We start from the raw sequence: 20157 nt of genomic DNA on the forward strand, positions 1-20157 counted from the left end.
GCTAGGCGATGGGTACGAATAAAAACATGGAAATTTGGCTGTAATTCCACAAAATATTATAAATATTTACTTAAAAAGAAAAGCACTTGGCCAAGCTTGTGATTGATCATCATGTCTAACCCAGTCAACCATCACCCTAAACCTGAACACATGATGGATACACAGCAGGAAAATAATTTCTACCATAAAACCTGATGCTGTTATAGGCAGCCAGCATCAACAATACTACACTTCATCTGTAGTCGTTCAGATGGCCTGTACTGGGTGCCTGACAATGATTTTCCACATTTCCGCTTTTGTAGCATATGAAAAGTTTTCCTGACACAGATTCTTGTTCTGTTATCTCTTCATTACAGTTTTTGCAATTCCACCTGCAGTGACTTTTTAACATTTCTCTAATTCTCCACAGATGGATTCTTATGCCATGCGCGTCCTCATGTGTCAAAGCTGGGAAAATATTTTCATTTTGTCACTTGGAACTTTCTCTCCTGTGGTGTTAACTGTTTTGATCCAAGAACAATTGGCTTGGAATGAAGTTGTGTAATTTAATGTACTGTAGTAGCTTGCAGACAGGTAAATGAAAAATGAACCAAATGATGGGAGTAATTAATCGTCCTATTTTCACTTTTGTCAACAACTTTAGTATAAAGTCTATTTATATCAGTTTTGATGAACATCTACTTTTTCTCTTCTGCAAAGAAGAAAATTGATTTTCATGCCTCTCTGTGTTGTGCAGACCAAAATAGTGCATGTGATCTGGACATCCTACATATTTGACAGCAAATATTGATATGATCTCTGAGGCCCAAAGATCAGACAGTACAGATGAATGTTCAGGACTAATGATGAAACCATAATCCAGTGATCAAAGACAGGCATCTTGACATTAACATTCCACCCAGTCCTTTCTTCTGATGCAGTCTGTTGGAGCATCTATTTAAATCTATAGTGTGCAAACCCCTGGTATTGAATGCTGTCTTTTCTCTTCGAATTGACAGATGTTATCTGAAAAAAAAGTTACTAAGTGTAGTGTTTCAAGTACATATGTTAATAAGGAATTAATTTATGATAATAAAATAACAACAAAAAGGAGGATAAAAAGCCATAGGCAGACAATGTTCTGAATATAGATAGATAGATAAGACTTTATTAATCCCGTAGGGACATTGATGTGTTACAGCAGTCCAGCCCAAGACAAGCAAAAACAGACATCAGAATAGTTATAAAACAAAAGACAACAAAATAAATAAAATAAATAAAAATAAATAAATAATATATATATATAGGTGTGTGCAAAATGTGATGATCATAGTCACTGTAAAAACAATAAAATACGTGCAAAATGTGCATAGGTTTATACAGACTGATTGTCCAAAAGTACAACGGAGCAAACATGCTGTCCATAGACGAGCAAATGAAGGACTAACACAGTCCTAGCCTAGGACTGAATATGTGCTAGAAAAATGAATTGGTGCTTTATGTTCTGTTTTCCAGTTTCCTGTGTTCTGCTGATCATTGTCTGGTCTGGTGCTTAGCAATCCAGTGAAACTGCTCCCTTTAGAAGAGACACGGAGATTGATGTACACTTAAAGTTTAAGCTGCTTATTCAGTTGTGGTCCCTTAAAACAGGGCAGGTTATGTAAAAATACCCATCTTATTCCCCTTTTCAAAAGATTGAATAAAGTAAAAATAGTTTACATGCGTCTCTTTTTCCACATTTTTTATTTTTTTGTAATTGCAGGCAGTATGGTGTTCCCTTTGACACACCTTATAGAAAAATATAAAAAAAGACGTTAATGGCTCCATAAAAAGCAATTCAATATCTGTCAGGGGTCCTAGCTCACAGAAAAGCATCACAAGAGTGTCTCAAAGTAGACAAATAATGTTCTAACCAAAATATTAAAAACTGCAAATCCCTCCAAATGCATATACTGCTATCTTTGTTTCATTCTTCGCAAATAATTACAGAAAATCACATGTATAATTTTTCTGATGTAACGTCCATTGAGTTTAATTGAACTAATTATGCAGTCACTGAAGGTGGTGTTTTTAAGAGCAGCAAAGGTTTAATATCCCCCTGGGAAATGAGTTCAGCTTCTGTGATAATCAAATGAAAAAGCCAGTTTCAGTGCCAGTGGGTTTATTAGATAATGATCTTGGATAATTTTTATTGTGCCATTTAAAATGTTTGTATTGCTCTGTATGTGTTACTATGTAACAAAATCATAAAACAGTTAAACTTGTTATTCCTGGTTTCATATTGTTTAGAACAATGTATTTTCATATCGATTCATGTGTGATTACTGCATATATCTCTCAGCTGCTGAAGTTAATTTTGTTCTATACAAATCCATTTCAAGAATGTACAGTACAGTATGTTAGAAAACTGAAACAGACAAAAAACAGAACCTAGTGCTGAATTCTAGGTTTGTTAAGAAGTACAGTATTTGTAACTATACTTTCAGCTTAAATACTGTTGTATTTACATTGTATAAATGTTATATTTGATAAAATAAAACAAAACATGACAGAGTTGAAACCGAGTAACAGAAATGTTTTCAGTGACCAGCCAGGGATTCAAATGAGTTGAATGTACTTTATTAGAATCTTGTATACCTGTAGGTCACTATAGAGCATCAAAGCCTACAAAGTGGCCTCCAAGTCATACAGTAAGATGCTTTGTACAAAGAGTATGAAAGATGCTGAGGTCACACTTTTTAATTCTGAGATGGTAGTTACTTATTTCATAATTACATACATGTATTTCATCATGTGCTTCATTTCACACTGGAAACTTCTTTACATTCTATGTTTTCTCTATTTGGTAATTGCCCAGTGCTATTAACATCCTGAAACTCGCGTGCATATATTTTCTTAAAAAACACTGGCTGAAGTGCCACCTTTCATACGTTAATGGAGATTTGGAATTACATAATAGCTGACTCGAATGAGGAATTCCAATAGCTTCATAATATGTAATTACTTGTATGAAACTTTCATACTTAGTTAATTTACTTGTAGATTGTACTTCATCAGCCTCTTCCAGTCTAGATGGCTCTTTAAAACAATTGTGTTTTACTGTATATCTGTGGCATGTCCCTGGAGGAGCAATTGCTGATGGTTATATTAATGTACAGTCTAGGAAGGTGAGGGAACTTTAACCGATAGAATCTGCTTAATAGTCATAGAGCTGTATTTATTTTCTCTGTTAAACACAATAAGCAAGTGTCAATATAACAGCAACTCGTTTACAGCACACAGCTATTGATGTTCCTTCTAATACTGACCCATTTCCCCACACATTAATGACAGAAGAGGTCTCAGTAAGGATCCCCTGTGAGACCTTGGTTAATAAGGATGCCTGTTTTTAAGAAACATTTTACTGCATTTACTCCATTATATACTGTACAACCTGTTGTTGCTTTTTATCCACAAAGTCACTTGCAAGAGAAGCAGATATTGCCTTAGTCGACTGTTGAGAAGACTCTGAGGTTAGCAAATAGGTGAAACTTACCAAAAGTGGAATTTTGTGGGTGAGGTAATCGTAAAACAATTAAATGCCACTTCCATTTTTGCTACAAACAGATCCATTGTCTGCTATTCTGCTTTGCATCCTGTAGGGATTAAGTTAAATTTTAAGCTGACTTTCAAGCCAATACTCTGGCTTCTTTCAAGAACTGGCTGGATGAGATTCTTGGATTAATTAACTACTAACTACCAAACAGACCTGATGGGCCAAATGGCCTCCTGTCATTTCTAACTATTCTATTATTATGACAAATGTGAAGAAAAGCATAGATTAATGTAGATGGTATAATGCTTTGTCTGCTATTAGATGAGGAAGTATTTCCCTCTGGCATTGTTTAACCCTTTGCTGTTTTATTTCATCCATGAACGTTATTTTTTTTAGTACACCTGGCTTGTTGCTGCCAATGGGTATAGGTTAGGCTAAAACCCTAACATTTACATATCAATTAGCAATGGAGCAAGGTGGAATTCCCCTTTTCTCGGTATCAGTTCCAGTTATTGACCCTCCAGTCATGCCATTATGGGGGAATTCTGTTTAGAGAGTCAATAAATATCAGCAGCATTAAAATGACAGTTTCTTTTCCCTGTTTTACACACCTTGCCTTGCTCAGTGGCACTAAGTAAAAACCCTGAGGGTGGTTTTGGTGGTGTTTTCCAGTTTTAATTCCTTTCCTCTTTTTATTAGATTTTTTTTGGGGGGGGGGTTTGCGTGATAGTTTTACAACCTGTGTTGTGATAACAACAGCCTCCCTAACCCTCTAGTTATAGTTCCTTTTTTTTATTTCGTAGCGCAGAACAGATGAAAAAACAGTCCAACCGCTCTGCTGTATTCCAGTGAGAATCCCATGGCAACCCGTTTAAACCATGGAACTGTCAAGTTTTCCCTCATGTCCACAGCTGTGGGTTTAAAAACCAGCCATCGGCATGATGTCTCCATCACTTGTTAACATGCCAATGCAGCTAAGCTGGGTTGTGTCTCTTGTCCTCCTCGTCTTGCGCTTGGCTTTTTGTTGCAGTTGTGTTATCTCCGGCCAGTGCTGAACCTCAGCGAAATAAAAATGCTAGTTGAAGTGGTAAAATGACAAGGAACATGTGCATCTGAGCTCAACTCAAAAGCCTATTCCTGATGAGTGGCTTTGCTTGTCTCACCCCTGAAACCATTAGTTATATTTTCTTGTTGCTATTTCACATTTTTCTTTTCCCCAGTGTGGAGTTTTGTTTCTTCTGCTGGCCGGGCCTGGCAGGGTGGGCTCTGCAGTTCACTTCTTGTGGCGTAGCATCATCACATTGTCTGCGGTCCTGGGGCCAGCAGTTACGGAAGATTTCCCTGCAATGCGTCTTACCAACATATTCCAAAGACAAAGTCTCATCAGTGAGTCCTCTGAACTGTGTTTACTGCCCCTGTGAGCACCTAGAAAGGGATATCTTATTTATGGCCACTATTTTCAGATGTCTTTCATACTGTGTCGTCCATACTGTGTAGTATGTCCCTGTTATTCCAAGTCCCAAATAACATATATTTTTATAAAATTGCTTTTAAGCCAGAAATGAGATTTTTTAAAATATCTGAAACGATTGGCGAATATTTCAGAATATACAGTATATGCATGTCTGAAAATGAGACACGTGTGTACTGATATAGTGTACTATACAATAGCCTCTTAATTTACTTTATTTTTTATCATTTTAAGGGGCTCTCTCTTAATTTTTAGTTAACACAGTTCTGAAAAAAATCTCCCACTTCACTTGGCCGGCCTCCCTCCATAGAATTATTTGTAGTTATTTATAGCCATCTAAGAATGCATGAATCCTTTTTTACTAAACACAGGCTCCACAGTCTCCACTACTTTCACTGCTTCACAAAAACAACACGTGCTGTCCTAAGTACGACTCAGATGCGGCATGGAGGAGAAAAAAAAAACCTGATGGGACGGTTCGCAGCTGTGACTTTCTAATTGTGACTTCTTGAGGAATGTATGATGCTTCCAGGACAGACAGAGAGCCCTTTATGTTGACACTTGCTTATTGCCCAGCACGTCCTAAATTTAAAACAAAAGAAGTGGTTTGAATGTCTGTTGATTTGATTTCAGACTGCTTGTGAATTTTATTCCCTTTGATTATAATATAATATAATCCAATAATTAGCATTCACCTGATTTTGCATCCCAAACCAGTGATATCTTTGTTATATGCATTGTAAACTCTTTAGTTCAAACTTTGAACTAGCAATGACGATAAGTAAATGGCATGAATTTCCTACTGTTGGAAAATGAAAAGAAATAGCTTCAAGAAAGCACATGCCACAGCCTTGTCTATAAAACCATTTCTTAGAAACTTTTACCCACATCACATGTTGTGCAAAAATAGTGTACAGTGATCTTTTAACTGCATAATTCAAAAAGGGGAAGCAAGCCTTACAACCTTTACCACCAAAAAGTAGCAGAAAATATACTGTAGCTACCGCAAAGCCAATTTATTTGAATGAGATTCAGTACGTCAGTAGATTCTGTACTGCCAAAATTATCTTTGAAGGCTTAGGCAAACATCTCTGTTGTCCATACCAACAGCTGTTCTGCTGTTATCTTTACCAGAGGAGACTGATGGTGGACCTGATTTGTGGTTGTGAGGTTGGCTGCTGTCATCAGTATTTGGAGACCAAGGGGTCAGAGGAGGTGACCTCTGGAGATGTAAAAGGGGTCAGTAGTAGTCTGTCAGAACTGTGACCAGCTCTTCCCTGAGGACTCTGGTCTTTCTCTCTAGGTCCTGATCCAAACCAGCTTGAGAGTACAGTGGAAGAAAGCACTCTCTTTTTCCTGACATTGTTTAACTTCACCAATGGGAGTAGGTTTCGAGGCTGTTGCACCTGGGAAGTCTGTAGTGCATTAAAGTGCTTTCAACTGTTTATTTGCTAAAACTGGGCATACAGTATTTTCCTCTATTTACCTAATGGAGACTTGAGTAGAAGTGGAAACTTTATGGGCTTGCAAATCTTACTCATTGAGAGATTTGTGTGACAAGGAGTCATCGAGATAGACAAAATAAATTAGAAAAAACAAAAGAGTATTTTTTTCTTGTTCAGATCGGGTACTATCACTTCTCAAAAACGCCAATAAAACCTGACAAAATGCAATGACCTTTCAAGAATAGCATTGAACTACTGAGTGATTTAATATGTGTTGTCATAACACAAATGTTTAAGAATTTTATCTCTCAGAACCCAAACTCAGACCCTCTTTACTGCTTTAACTCTTCATTTCACCTTAAATTTTAAAACGTGTATAACTACCATTGTCATTTAGACAGTATATTTATTTTCCCTTTAATACAGTACAAAGCACTGTGTTGTACTGGGTGAAGAGACTTGCACCTTAAACATTGTTTAAAAATGGAACTTTTTCCCAAGGAAAGAACGTTTTCCAATTGAGAAACTTTTGTGTTATACCTTGTTTCATGTATGTTGATCTCATAATCTGAGTGAGCTCTGTTTAAATTTTGATCTAATCTTTTCTGTTATACACCATAGCTATACAGCAGATGACTCTTCTTATCAGACATCCTTCTTATATGGCTAATTGTCTTTATCTCTTCCTTTGATACAGAATATGAAGAAGATTTTATTTTTACTCTTAATGTCTGCTATTACTTTGATTATGCAGTGCCTCAGACCAGCCATTGAGTTGCTAATATAGATGAATGCAGATGAGATACTGTCTACCATGGTGTCAGCTGGCTTGTTCACTTGTTTTCTACGAGCTGATATCTGTGACGTCTGGCCCATGGCCCTTTAACCTCAAATCAAGTGCGTGTGTGAAAGTGCAAAGAGGCAAGGCTGCAAACAGCCCACCTGCTCGGGCTAATAGAGAAAGCAGCAGTGTTTTCATAAATTTAGAAAGCTATCTTTGCCACTGAGTAGCACCCCCGCTTGCTGTAAATCTTCATGCTTTGGTAGCAGGAGAGCTGGGGGATTAACACTGAGCCAGGGCTTTGGAGTTAACGCTGGTCAAGACATTCTTCCAGTGCTTTTTGCAAACTGTCAGATAACGCACAGAGCGGCAAATGTCAAAACGTTTGCTAGTATATTGTTACTGCTTGTGGTTTGCTGCACTTACTGTACTGTAGCAGTCAGTGAGGGTACTCTTCCTTTGAAAGTCTAATTATAAATTTATCACACAAAATAGTTTTAATTCAAGTTCAAGAATTCAAAAGAACATTTAATTCCAATTCCTAGGACTGTCTTTTTTATTGGGAACTAGATGTTACAATCTATGTTTTGACATCACTGATTTTTTGTAATTACAAGTAATATACAGTATAGAAATAATAATGCTATTACTTGTAATTACAAAAAAATAACAGTACAGCAGTTTTGCATATTTTGTGGTTGTGATTCCATTGTGGTTTCTTCTGCTTGGCATAACTTGTCTGCAGTTAATTGCTCTGCAGTGGTAAAGTTTTGTGTGCACATTAAAGCATATCCCTTCTACATATTAATCCAAATTTAGTCTTGTGCAAATGAATGGAACAACGTGTCTCACTGTAGAAACCTTACAGTGGTCTACCCTTCCCTGGTCCTTATGATAAACTGTTCAAACAGGATTTTAACTAAGCTGATGCAGCACTTTGTCCCTGGATTTAAAAAATCAGGTGCCCAGTCTGACGTGCAGGTGTTGGGCTTGACTTTAAAGGTGGTGAATAGAGACTGAAAAGTTATCCATCAGCCTTGCTTGTGTGCTAAAAAAACTATGCAGCTGCGCTCTGCTCTAATTACTTTAAAACAGTGGGTGATTGATTGAAAGCTATTAAACTACCGTGTCAAATTATAACATGACCATAGGGCATGAAATATTAAAGGTTATGCTGCATTGCTTGTCTGCTCCCATTTATTAGCATAGTCATCTAATGCATAGGCTAATCCTTATGTGTCTCTCATCATTGGTACTTGAAAAATACAGTCATGTCACAAAGACTGCTTACAGTTATTTTCTGTTTTTTTAAATAGCCTTTCCTCTGCTTCTCTGTCTGTGAGTGCAATGATTCAACATGCATGTGAGGCTGGGCTCCTAATCTCTGTTGGGGTGTCCCCTGAGCCTTTTTCTATAATTTGATTGCCCTGCTACCTAGTTATGGCATGATGAATTCACAGTAATAGAGCTCCTGTCTGCACTGACTCAGATGTGTTGTGGTAAGTCCTTCTGCTGTAGGTGGGTGGGTGGGGGGGGTTACTAGTGGGCATGCCAGATTTGTCCTTCCTTGTCCTACCTAAATATGTGCTGACTGTGTTCAATTGACTATGCTAAACTGTGACTCTCCATGGCCCTCCTGTGGACTGTTGTCCCATCTAGGGCAGAGACGTTGTGCTCCCAGCCCTGCCTTGCACCTTATGCTTTAAGATAGACTGCTACAGTATAACTCTTAACAGAGTGAACAGTTTCCAAACAGTGGATAAATGAAAAGGTCAGTTATATTTTGTTATGCATTGCATCAGAATCTGTCCATAATTGTTGCTTCTCAGCTCACAGGAGATGTACTGATAAGATAAGATGTACTGTAACTATTGTCCATCCAAAAGGTTGGACATTTCTTTGGCAAAAAACAACAAATAACACTCAACCTAAAATAAAAAATACACATTAAAAACAAATTGTCCTAAACACCGCAACAACACATATAAAAACACCTTGTTCTGCCCATGTTACACTACCATTAATAATTCATTATATTAATAATCCACACAGGAAACAGTCAGTTAGCTGCATTTGATATACAGGTTGTATACGGAACAAAGAATTTCTTGTATACTGTACATTCCTGTATACTGATCTAAACCACTGCTTATATTTCACTCTCTGCAAGCTTTTGTTGTGAATAGATCTTAGATCTTAAGAAATTATACTGCATTACCTTTCATTCAGTATGTGCAGCGGGATGTGATGATATCCTTCAAGCCAAAAGCTCTTTCTTGTTCACTGCATTTCTTCCTTCACACAACGTAGAATACAGGTGGAAGTTGGTGCAAGAGTCTGCAAAGGAATTTTCATGTTTTTATATTTCTTCTGCAAGGAAAATTAACAAGCAACTTAGATGATTAGCTCCACAGGAAACCTGCTTTTAGTCAGTGATGATAATAAAATAGTAGGCAATGGTGGTGATATAATAATTTTGCACAGCACGTTAGGGCTTATTTCAGTAAATACTTTAGTCAGAAGAAAGCTTTGATGGAAATGTAAAGTCAAGTCAAATGACTGATTGCCAAGAAAAAAACTGTTCACCCAAACCATCTAAAGTCATTGAAGAATCTGACACATAAGCTAGCATGGTACTCCAGTTTCAGCGTTTTGACTCACACAAAGTCTGATTTGTTAAAATGTGAAAAACCTTGGTAATGTATGTAGTAAATACTACTCACACCATGTACAGTAGTTACACAGAATGTACAAAACCTAGAAACATACTGTATTTATTAATATTTCTTGTGATTTGTAGATCTTTAAGGAAATAATAGTTTTCCATAATCACCATGTAAGGTGTAAGTAGACTTCTTTTTTTTGACTGAATGATGGTCGATGTTACAAAAGCAAAGTGCTGGTTAATTGAATGCATTAATCTCCTGCATCACGTCATTACCCCTGGCCACTTATTACAGTAAATTAAGTCGTGCCAGTAGCCCCCCTAGTGAATTTTACAATGCATGGGTAAATTGTATGAGCATTGTGAATTATAATTAGGTCGCAATCATGCCATTAATGCATCCACCTATATTTTAAGCTGTTCCAACTAATAATGTGTCTCAGTCAATTTCCTTAAGTATTGCAATTTTAAACAGGGCTGGCGTGATGTCTGCCTCTAAAGAAAGCACTGGTTGCATATGCGCTAATAATAGCTGAATTCACAGCTTCTTTGAGGGGCCCAGATACTTTACCTCCATTAAAACAGGGCTTGACATCACTTCTTGCACTGGCTTTGCAAATGCAGCTACAGGAACCATGCACACCGTCCACAGAGTGGGTGAATATATTAATGAGCTGCCATAATTTGTAGTACATGACATTATTTAATCCTCCAAATATAAAATTCAATCCAGGCTGAAGAAAAAAAAAATAGAAATTGTGCTCACCTTGTAGTTTAAAAAGTTCACAAGTAGAAAGACTAAAGGCAGTTCAAAATGAGTTTTGAGCTTAAAGTTCAAATTAAGATCCCAGGTGGTGGACAGTCTCATTATTTACAGGCATACCACTAAACACCATTAAAGAGGGCCAGCAATAGCCTCCACCCAAAATTGTCCTGTTTCTCTAAATCTGTTTCCATTTATACAGGAGGTAAATATGGCTCCAGAGACTCTCTAAGGCACTTCAAAATATAGATTAACGTTTGCATTTTCTTTGTGCATCAGTATCAAAGAAACAATTTCATTTACACAACGTCTTACACCAGTTTTTACACCACTGTCTTCACATAGTCCATGCTGATGAAAAAACGACTCGATTCATGTGATTTCATAAAACTGCCAGGCTCCAGTGCTTCAGCTGAATTTGCCGAAATCACACGTTTGTACAGACATTCAAAAAGTCAGAGTTTCATTAATGCAAAAACAGTAAAAAATACAGACATCACTATAGCTGTTGGCATGTTTGAAGGCAAACTGTCTGGGAGAGAGGTTACAAAGCAAATGAGATGTTCTGCTTCATCAACAAGAAACCTAATCTAGAAAAAAACAGCTCAGAAGAAATAACCCATACATAGGCAGAATGGCTGTACTGTAGCTTGCTTTTCGCTTGAAAATGATCTGCATGCTCATAACCCTGGAGGAATAACGTGCTTTCAGCTGAGACGAAAATTCCATCTTCAGTGGTCCAGAGCACTCTTGAGGTTGCAGTAGAAACAGAGGTAGAGTGTTTTATTTGCTGATGAATGCTGTTTTGCCCATGACAGAAGATGATGTATATGGATACATCATGTGTTATGCTGACTGTTGAATTGGTGTGATGGGCAGATGTTCACTAGCTACACAGGAAGAGTTTGGCAACAGCCAATGGCAGTGTGGAACAGTGGTTAGCATTTTGACAGTATGTCACATTTCATACTGAAAACATATTATGATATTCTGGTCAGAATTGATGCTACCATTTCCTCTGGTTTTGTTTGGTATATATGTAAAATATTTAATTAAATCCATTAGACTTGAGCTCTGAGTACAGTATAGTTTCTATGCATTGACTACTTTACTGCTGCAAATTTAAAATGTTGTTTACTGACTGGTTAACGTTATATTAAAATACCATCAGTGATTTATTGCTCTCTGTTCAGTATATGTAAATACCCCATACATATTCAAATGCAGTTTTCTGTTGTTTCATGTTATGATATTGCATACTGATGTCACAAATCAACTCATGCTTAATAAGATTATTTTACATAACATTTGAAAAAATAAATAGTTCAAATAGTTCAAAAGATCAAGGCAAAAAACATATCTTGTTTTTATGGAAACCATAATACTTCTTAACCTGCAGAATATATTCACTTATCTCTCACATCACAGTCATCTGTGCTGTTTTTCCATAGTATTCCAGCAGGGCGGCTGATGACTGGTGGCCTTGATTCTGGGGTTGCAGTGAAGTGTTCTTCACTGATGCCACAGGCTGCAGTCTGTGCCCTGGCCTGCATGGCAGCGGTGAGGTGTCTGCCACAGAACAGCAGTGTTACCAGCCTGAGGAATGCTTAGTGCTGGCCAGGAAACAAAACAAATTCAGTCTAACTCAGCAAAAAAAAAGAATGAAAACATTCAACCACCATTTCTTAAGATTGTTTTTGGCTGAAATGATCCTGTTTTAGGAAACACAAGCCCACCTTTACAACGTCCCGTGTGCTCCTATTAAAATGTATGGATTTTTGTCAGTGTCGTGCCAAATATGAAAAATGAATTCATTTGCATTCTAAATATAGGTATTGTATATATCTAATAATATAGATAATTGTTTCTTTATTCATACTGGTACTGTAAGTTAATTGCAGCCTTTTCCAGAACTATTCAGTTTTGTCACTAATCCTGGACTACTGCTTTGCTTTCCTGTTATACCGTTTATTCTCATGATGGAGGTTGTTTTGTCATGCAAAACTTATTGGAATCTGGCTAAATAAAAAAAATACTAATAACGTACCCACAAAGCCAAGTGTTGGGTGAAATGGATTTCATAAACTTTTCCATTGCATATATATATTATGTACATATTAATGTACTTTACCTTGGCTTCTTTTCAGTTGTTAAACTAAAAATGTATAATATAGTTTTCTTTTAGTTCAATATCGATATATATTTCTCAGAGAAAGTATGTACAAGTTGTTTGCAGCAAACATTATTTTATTAATATTTTAAGTGCATGCTGTTGGCCATCATTACTCCTCTGTTCTTAATGTAGTGTTGAATGTACAGATTGCATTGAAATGATGACAAGAAATATTTATACATGCATAAACTGAACAACCCCTCCTCCACAAGGATTTCCAGTGTTAATGTAGCACATATTTACTTACAGTTACTAAACCTTCCTTAGTAAACACAGAAAGCTACAGTACATTAACTTTCATACGCAAATGACTAAGTACTGTGTGTTCAGCAAAGCTTTCACAGATCGTTTAATGAAAATGTAATGACAGCATGTTTTAGGTAATGGGGTTTCTTTATTTGTCAGGTTAACAAATTACCCAAAAATACATCCATGGTTTTCTGAAACTTGAAAGTGTACAACTGACTAAGTTTTATACTTAAAGGATAGAATTAGCAAGCTTAATACTGTACAGCTCTCTAAAAGCGACAGAAAGAGTAGTCCATAGTCTAGTCAAATAGTTTGAACACTCTTCCGCGCCCGTCTTGCTGCAGTTTACTGATTATGCACAGGTACAGCTGCAAGATGCTTGACTCTTTTTTCTTCATTTTACTTAAAGAATTGTTGTACTGTAGCAAAACTGGAAAAACAAAACATGGATGGGAAGAAAGTATAGCCTGATAGTATGTTTGCAAAAGGCAGTGCTGCTCCAAGCACATCATCTCTTTGCTCAGACTGCAAGGTCAAGCAGTGTTTCTCACCATCGAGCATAATTAACTCCGAACGGCATGTCTGCTGCAGCCTGCCTCCCGAGAGCTGGCCAACACAAGCAAAGAGCGAAGCCAAGACGAATATCTGCTTCATTATTAAACCTGATCGCCAGAGTTTTGGGTCTGTCTGTAAAAACACAGGCGACGGAGGGAAAGTGAAACCAGCTAGCAGAGTATGAGGTTTCAATAAATGTCAGAGAGCGTCAAGTCTGTTTGGATTGCAAATTATTGCTGGCTGATGGTCTATTATTTTACAACCAGAGATCGTTGTTGAGAAAGGGGAAAAAAAAGGGTCGGACTGCCGCCAAAGGGGAAAAGGAGTTACAAAATACTATAATAATCCCTAAAAATATTACTGGAGTGGCCACAAGTTTTGCTAAGAATAGGCCTGTAATAGAAACATCTGAGCCGTTATTATGAAGTAGATATGAGAAATGGGAGGGAGGCACCAGTAATTTTCATAAAATCTATGTCTTTGTTTAAGCGTAATGGAATGAACACAGTTCTTACCAACTTTGTTTCTAATCAAAAGGTCATTTGTTTCTATTTAGTCGTGTGTGCATATAGAGCCAATCGTAAGAACGCTACTGCTGCTATTCCCTTTGGAAGAGATTTGTTTAAAATTCAGACTATTTTTTTTTCTTTCCAATGGTGGAGAATGAGTCCAGGGAACCTCTTAAATGTTCTGATCTCAAAGGCTTGAATTTCAGTTAACACTCCAGAGCCAGACACACAGTTGTGGAAGAGATAATTTCATAAACTAGATTTTCAAATGGCTTTTCAGGAAGTATAAGCTGAATAACAGTAGATGATACTGATATGGGAAAGGCTCACCTAGTCTAACAGCTGAAGGGCAAATGAATGCCAAATCAGGAAAAGGAAAAACAAAAGTGGTGCAATTGTGCAGAAACTGAAAAACTAAAAAGCTCACTTGATATGAATGAAGAGATACCGCGAACTAAGTAGAATGCATCATGCTTTATTCTGAAATTGTATGCTTTGGAGCTGATCCAAGATACTGTGTAAAATTGGTTTGCTAACAATTGAACTGATCATTTGATTTTGCAGAACTTTGAAAATGATACTTAAGTCCGTGGGTTTGATCTGTCTTCTGGTTGTTTTTGTCTACAGATTTTATTCATGAGTATAACGAATGCACTTAAATTACAATTCACTTGTTTGATTTTGTTACACATTGAAGCATTATAAATAGAGGGCCGTACATGACATACAGTAAGTCATCAGGCCAATCACCAAACTCAACTGGGTCAGCAGAGTAGCAAATACTGTTTTGAGGATCTAGTTAGAGTTGGAATATTTTTCTAACACTCTTCTGCTGATTTAATATTACAGCAGTCTTTATCCCCTCCTGGTGCCAACGATTAATTCACAATTTTGTCTCAAAGTGATTTGTGCCAAATTAAAAGGCAACATTATATCACCAACCCAGAGAAAGCTGGAGTTAGTAGGAAGCAGTTAGTGGTCTTTTTCTGAGTTTTCAATAGAGGTAATAAATTGAGTCTGATGGCTAATTTTAGCTGAAATCCAATCCCTCACAATATGTTACAAGTCTAATGGGACCTTTTAATCAAATGGTGTCTGGCAGTGATATAGTGTAAAATAAGTTGTAAAATATAGCTTTTAAAAATCACATTTTCAAAACACAGAATAGCAGTCACCCAAAACATTGCGGTAAATTTCAAGCGGTGACATTTTGAAGTGCTGTATGAAAATGTTTGCTGTTAATGTATTCTAACTCATTAGTTTCATGGCATGGCAACATAATGGCTTGGTTACTAGCACTGCTGTGTCACAGTTTTGGGGCCCTAAGTTTGATTACAGTCTGGGGCACCTTCTGTGGTCCATGGCCCTATGAGGAGCTTTCTCAGGATGGAGGATTTTAATAGTTTGTGTTTAAGTGTAAAAGATCCATCTACTCCTCTGAAATGAGGACAGTTATAAAGTTTATAGGACATGTAGTCTCTGTGGGGATCCTGATGTGAACTATTCTTATGTTCTCTTTTGAAAACGCACATAGAAATGCACCCTGTCCATCTGTGAGCTCATGAAGACAAATGACATTATTCTGTTTTTGAAACTTGTTTTTCTTGCCAGGATCACTGACAAAACAGCCTGTCTGAAGCCACACAGTTGCTCATTGTCTGCGCCAAGTGAAAAAATCAACGGAGCACAAAAGACGAAGGGACCTCTTCATCACAGATTTTCGGTGTGCTCTCAAATTGCTGCCTGTTCACTCATGTCGCACATGATGTTCATTATGATGCATTTTTTTCAAATTAAATACAAATAAATGTGAAACATGAAAAGGAAGTATGAAAAACACCAGCAGTCTGCTAAACTGTCAGAAGTGAGAAGAGGGGCTCTGTAGAATAAAATGCCTTCCCTTCTGTTTGTGTGTAATGCCTAGGTGTGCTGTAGCATTTCTGAGGAAACCCCAAGTAACATGTCCAGGATTCCTGCAGTGAATGTCTGTGTTTTGAATCCATCATCTTGAAACCGCAAGACACATAGCACATGCGTGTGCCTTCCCCACTCTCCTATCACTTCACTGACCGCTGTGATTTGGTGTTCAGGCTTGGTAAAGATCAGAGAGTAAAGGATGGAAGAGTCCTCAGCCAAGGCTAGTCTCTGATTCATGTATTATTGGATATTCTTGTTCTGCAGTACATGTGGACACATCTCCTGTGCCCACTCGGCTGTGATTCTGGAGGAAACACTTCCCAATCGGAAGCCGAACTGAGATCTTTCAGGTCCCAAAGTGAGCAGTGTTTCTAAATCTTTTCATAGCAATCAGCATTTTATTATGAATAATTCGAAGCAATGAGTACATCTCTGCAGACCAGATCTGACCTCAATCTCAAAATAAAAGGTTTGACTGGCACTTTGGTTAATATTCAACCCAATGTCTCCCTTTTGCAACATTTCATTTGCCAAATGAAATGATGTAACCTCCAAAAAACTAACCATGCAATAAAAATATGATCATTGTTTTGTTCTAAATCTTGTGCATAATAGACATATAAGCATATTAATAGATGTATAAGCATATGCAGTACGTAGTCAAGTAGAAGTATAAGATTAGCAAAATGCTTGATTCATAAAAAATCACTCTTTTGCCTATGTAGAAATATATGTACCTGTAGTATTTAAGTTCAGTTCTTGCCATTTGGATAATGTCCATTTTGTAGTTGATAATTTTTTTTAATTGCTCCCAGTTATTGCATTAACGCACCTACAGACAAATCTCATGACCTGTTGTCATGGTAACACTAAAGAGTAAATACTTTTGTTGTTTTTCATATGCCACTCCACTTCCCTTAACAGCAAGACTGCACTCCCTCCCCCCCATCACCACCACATGGCCACTTTGAGTCATTTCATGACATGGTGACCAAAATACGAATGAGTATTGAACTAAAGTCATTTTGTCCATTGTAAATACAGCATGTAGTAGAGCTACTGAATTCTGTCCACTTTTCTGTGTATTAACATAAGAAAAGCTGGTATTGTAAGGTGTTGTTCCTACTCTCCTTTATTTTATATATCATGCTTAATTCCCAGGTAAAGTGGGGGTACAGACAGTTTTGGCCTAACTGTAGAACCGAATGGTTTAGTGGATGAGCAATCTGAGATACTGATTTGGCCTCAGCCCACTGGACTCAAGGAATTATAGCCCGGCCACAGGGGCAAGACCATCAGAACCCCATCCTGGGCCAAATCAGCTGCACGGATGATGGGGTTCAGGGTTAAACAACTGGTCAAGGGGAATTTGTTACCTTTATATTGAGCTCTGTGAGGCATACTGTACCTCATTAACTCACTCTAAATGGAGCTTACAATGAAAAGTTGTGAGAGATGACTGCAGCCAGGTGTACTCATACCTTAGCTGCCAAACTTGGAATCATTTTTCATGTCATTTTCTAAATGAAAAAAAATATCAATGCAAAAAAAAAGAAACGGTTTTCTTCTCATTCATGATTTGCATGCCCCCTCCACCCCATCACCATCTGTGCAGCCCCCTCTCAGTCACTCCTCAGTCTGTAGGGGGGGTCTTGGCCTCTCCGTCCTAAGACCAGGGGGCTGGCCCCTGGCCAGACAGGTTGAGCCAAATCTCACTAAGCACTCAATAAACACTTTCAATACATTTAATTCTTGGGTGTTACTCCTTGAGAAATTAACATTACATTAAACTGGATTTCATTTTTTTTTTACCCCAGGGCAGAATTGTTATAAATTAATATTCCCATTCTCTACTGTGTATATACTATAAGAATACAGCATACTGCTACAGTAGATGAAAATGTAAACCCCTTCTTGATTAAACATGAATAGTTTTCTTTCTTCTTCCAAAGGATAACTTGTTTTTGAGAATACAAATTTGGTTTATGTATTGTGCAGAACACAAATCAGAATAAACCCTGATTATTTGAATTTTATTTAATGAACATCACATCTGTTTTCAAACCCCTGAACACAAAAACAAAACAGACCGTGTTTCCAAGATGATGTATTTTTTCTGGCAAGCTGTTCAATCCAACATGCTTTTGGAGGCATGTTTAAGAAGACCGCATTACCATTGAGCACCTGGCTGGAGAGGATTCCCTCCTTCGCCTCTGGCATGCACTGCTTGGGCCACAGCCTTTAGAGTGACAGTGTTAAAGGCTGCCAAAAGCACTACAGAGCAAATCATGTTGTACTGTAGGTATCCTAAACCATGCTCAAAAGTCTGGGTGCATTGCTTGAAACATGTCTTTCTGCGTACTTTCAAGGCTTTCTGGTTTGATTGACTGAATTCACTACATGCTACCACAGAGTGGATAAGACTAAGACCCATCCATCCTTTATCCTGCTTTATCCAAACAGGACTTCAGGGGAGCAAGGCAGGAGACACCCTTGACATGTCTGTCTCAGGACACACAGAAACACTAAGACACTCGCACCAGGTCCAGTTTTCCCAGAAACCTCCAGTACCTCCTTGGACTATGAAACCAGAGCACCAGGAGGATACCCACGTGAGTGTGGTGAGAAGATACCCACACCACGCAGATTGCACTTCAGGAACTGAACCCATCACTGCAAGGCAGCAGTGCTAACCACTGCGCCACCGTGCCGCCCTAGACAACAATTTAGTGGTGTAAATCCCATTCCGGGATTTCAGTGCCATGGCAACACATGGACATTATTAAATTACAAAAACCCGCAATCCTGAACAGTCTTCAACCAGTATAGCAGTATAATCAGAAATCTTGCCAAAACGTAACAATAACCACATGAGAATATACAGTATATATACTTTAGTACTAATATATTTATACTTGTAAAATATTGTTTGAAATGATTTCTGCCCAATGTGAGCTACAGTGTCTATTCACAGCATTGAAAGGGATTTCCTCCCTGATCTCTTAAACCGCCTGTGTTGCTTTGTGGGAAAATTAGATTCTCTGATTCTGGCCTGCTTGCAACATCTGTGCCAAAGTCACCCTGGGGAGCACACATGCTTCCACGGTGCTCTTTCATCTGGGATGCACTTCGTGTCACTCTTTGCTAAAGAAGCACCAACTCTCTCTGTCTTTTCCTGAAACATCTTTTGATGCTTAAGGCCTTTAAGGTGCCTTATATTAAGGCATGAGTGTAACACCTTTTTAATATTTATTTAAAAAAATGTTTTCTGTCTATATACAATAAATCACTACCCTTACAATTTTATTTTACTTATTGGTTAGAAAAGAATCACTCAGTAATGTTCCACCTGTTTTTCCTCCAATGTGCTCTTTCAAGTATCAACAAGTAGCAAAAAATAACCAATAACCATATGTCTTCCAGACCTCAGTTTGCGGTGCACTAGTTTGCTAGTGCCTCCGTATTAGGATCTGTGCTGTTTTCATAAGCAATTAAAAACGGGTTCCACCTCGACTGTTGTTCCCTGTTGGCAGGATGTGGCGACTGACTCATGTTTACACGTTACCAGTGTTGAGGTGAGAAGCCAAACAAACACCCCACACTTCCCTATACCCGAAGGCCAACAGGTTGAAGTCTGAGTGACCTATTTGTCATTGGACATCTTGCATTCCTCCACTAATGGGTCACATTTTCCAGAATATCTGGAACTTTGTAGGAAATATTCACACAAATCAATAGGAACAGATCTAGATCCCCAAGGTACTGTATGTTCAAAGATGTGCACATTTCAGGCCATGGAAATAATTAAAACTGGACAGAATTCCAAGATAAAGGCATGACTTCCTCAAAGTTATATACTCCTATCTGTCATCTGTGAAACACTCACAGATCAAATTAATTTTTTTAGACAATTTCTCACAGTTTTTTACAACAAATAAAGAGTAACGTAGCTTGCGGGTAAGTGAGTTTGGTAATTGTTTTGTATCCTTGATATTTTTTCCTTTTGCAAAACTCTGATTACTAATAGTTCTGTGTGTAACCCAGCTGCAATTATTGTGGCATCTGACTTTGTACTGTACTAGGTCATAAAGTTTTCATTATTACCATTTATTGGA

At 37.7% G+C, this 20157-nt stretch overlaps 1 long non-coding RNA gene across 2 annotated transcripts in view; it reads left to right on the forward strand.

The window, feature by feature from the left end:
- Nucleotides 1–20157, forward strand: part of LOC148652696 (uncharacterized) — a 149072-nt gene extending 128915 nt beyond the window's left edge. For both annotated transcript variants that reach the window (XR_015925403.1, XR_015925402.1), the window contains one exon: nt 15737–20157. This is a non-coding gene — a long non-coding RNA (uncharacterized LOC148652696). The remainder of the gene's footprint in view (nt 1–15736) is intronic.

This window comes from Lepisosteus platostomus, chromosome 11 (assembly GCF_059453375.1).
Source record: "Lepisosteus platostomus isolate fLepPlt1 chromosome 11, fLepPlt1.hap1, whole genome shotgun sequence".
NCBI lineage: Eukaryota > Metazoa > Chordata > Actinopteri > Semionotiformes > Lepisosteidae > Lepisosteus > Lepisosteus platostomus.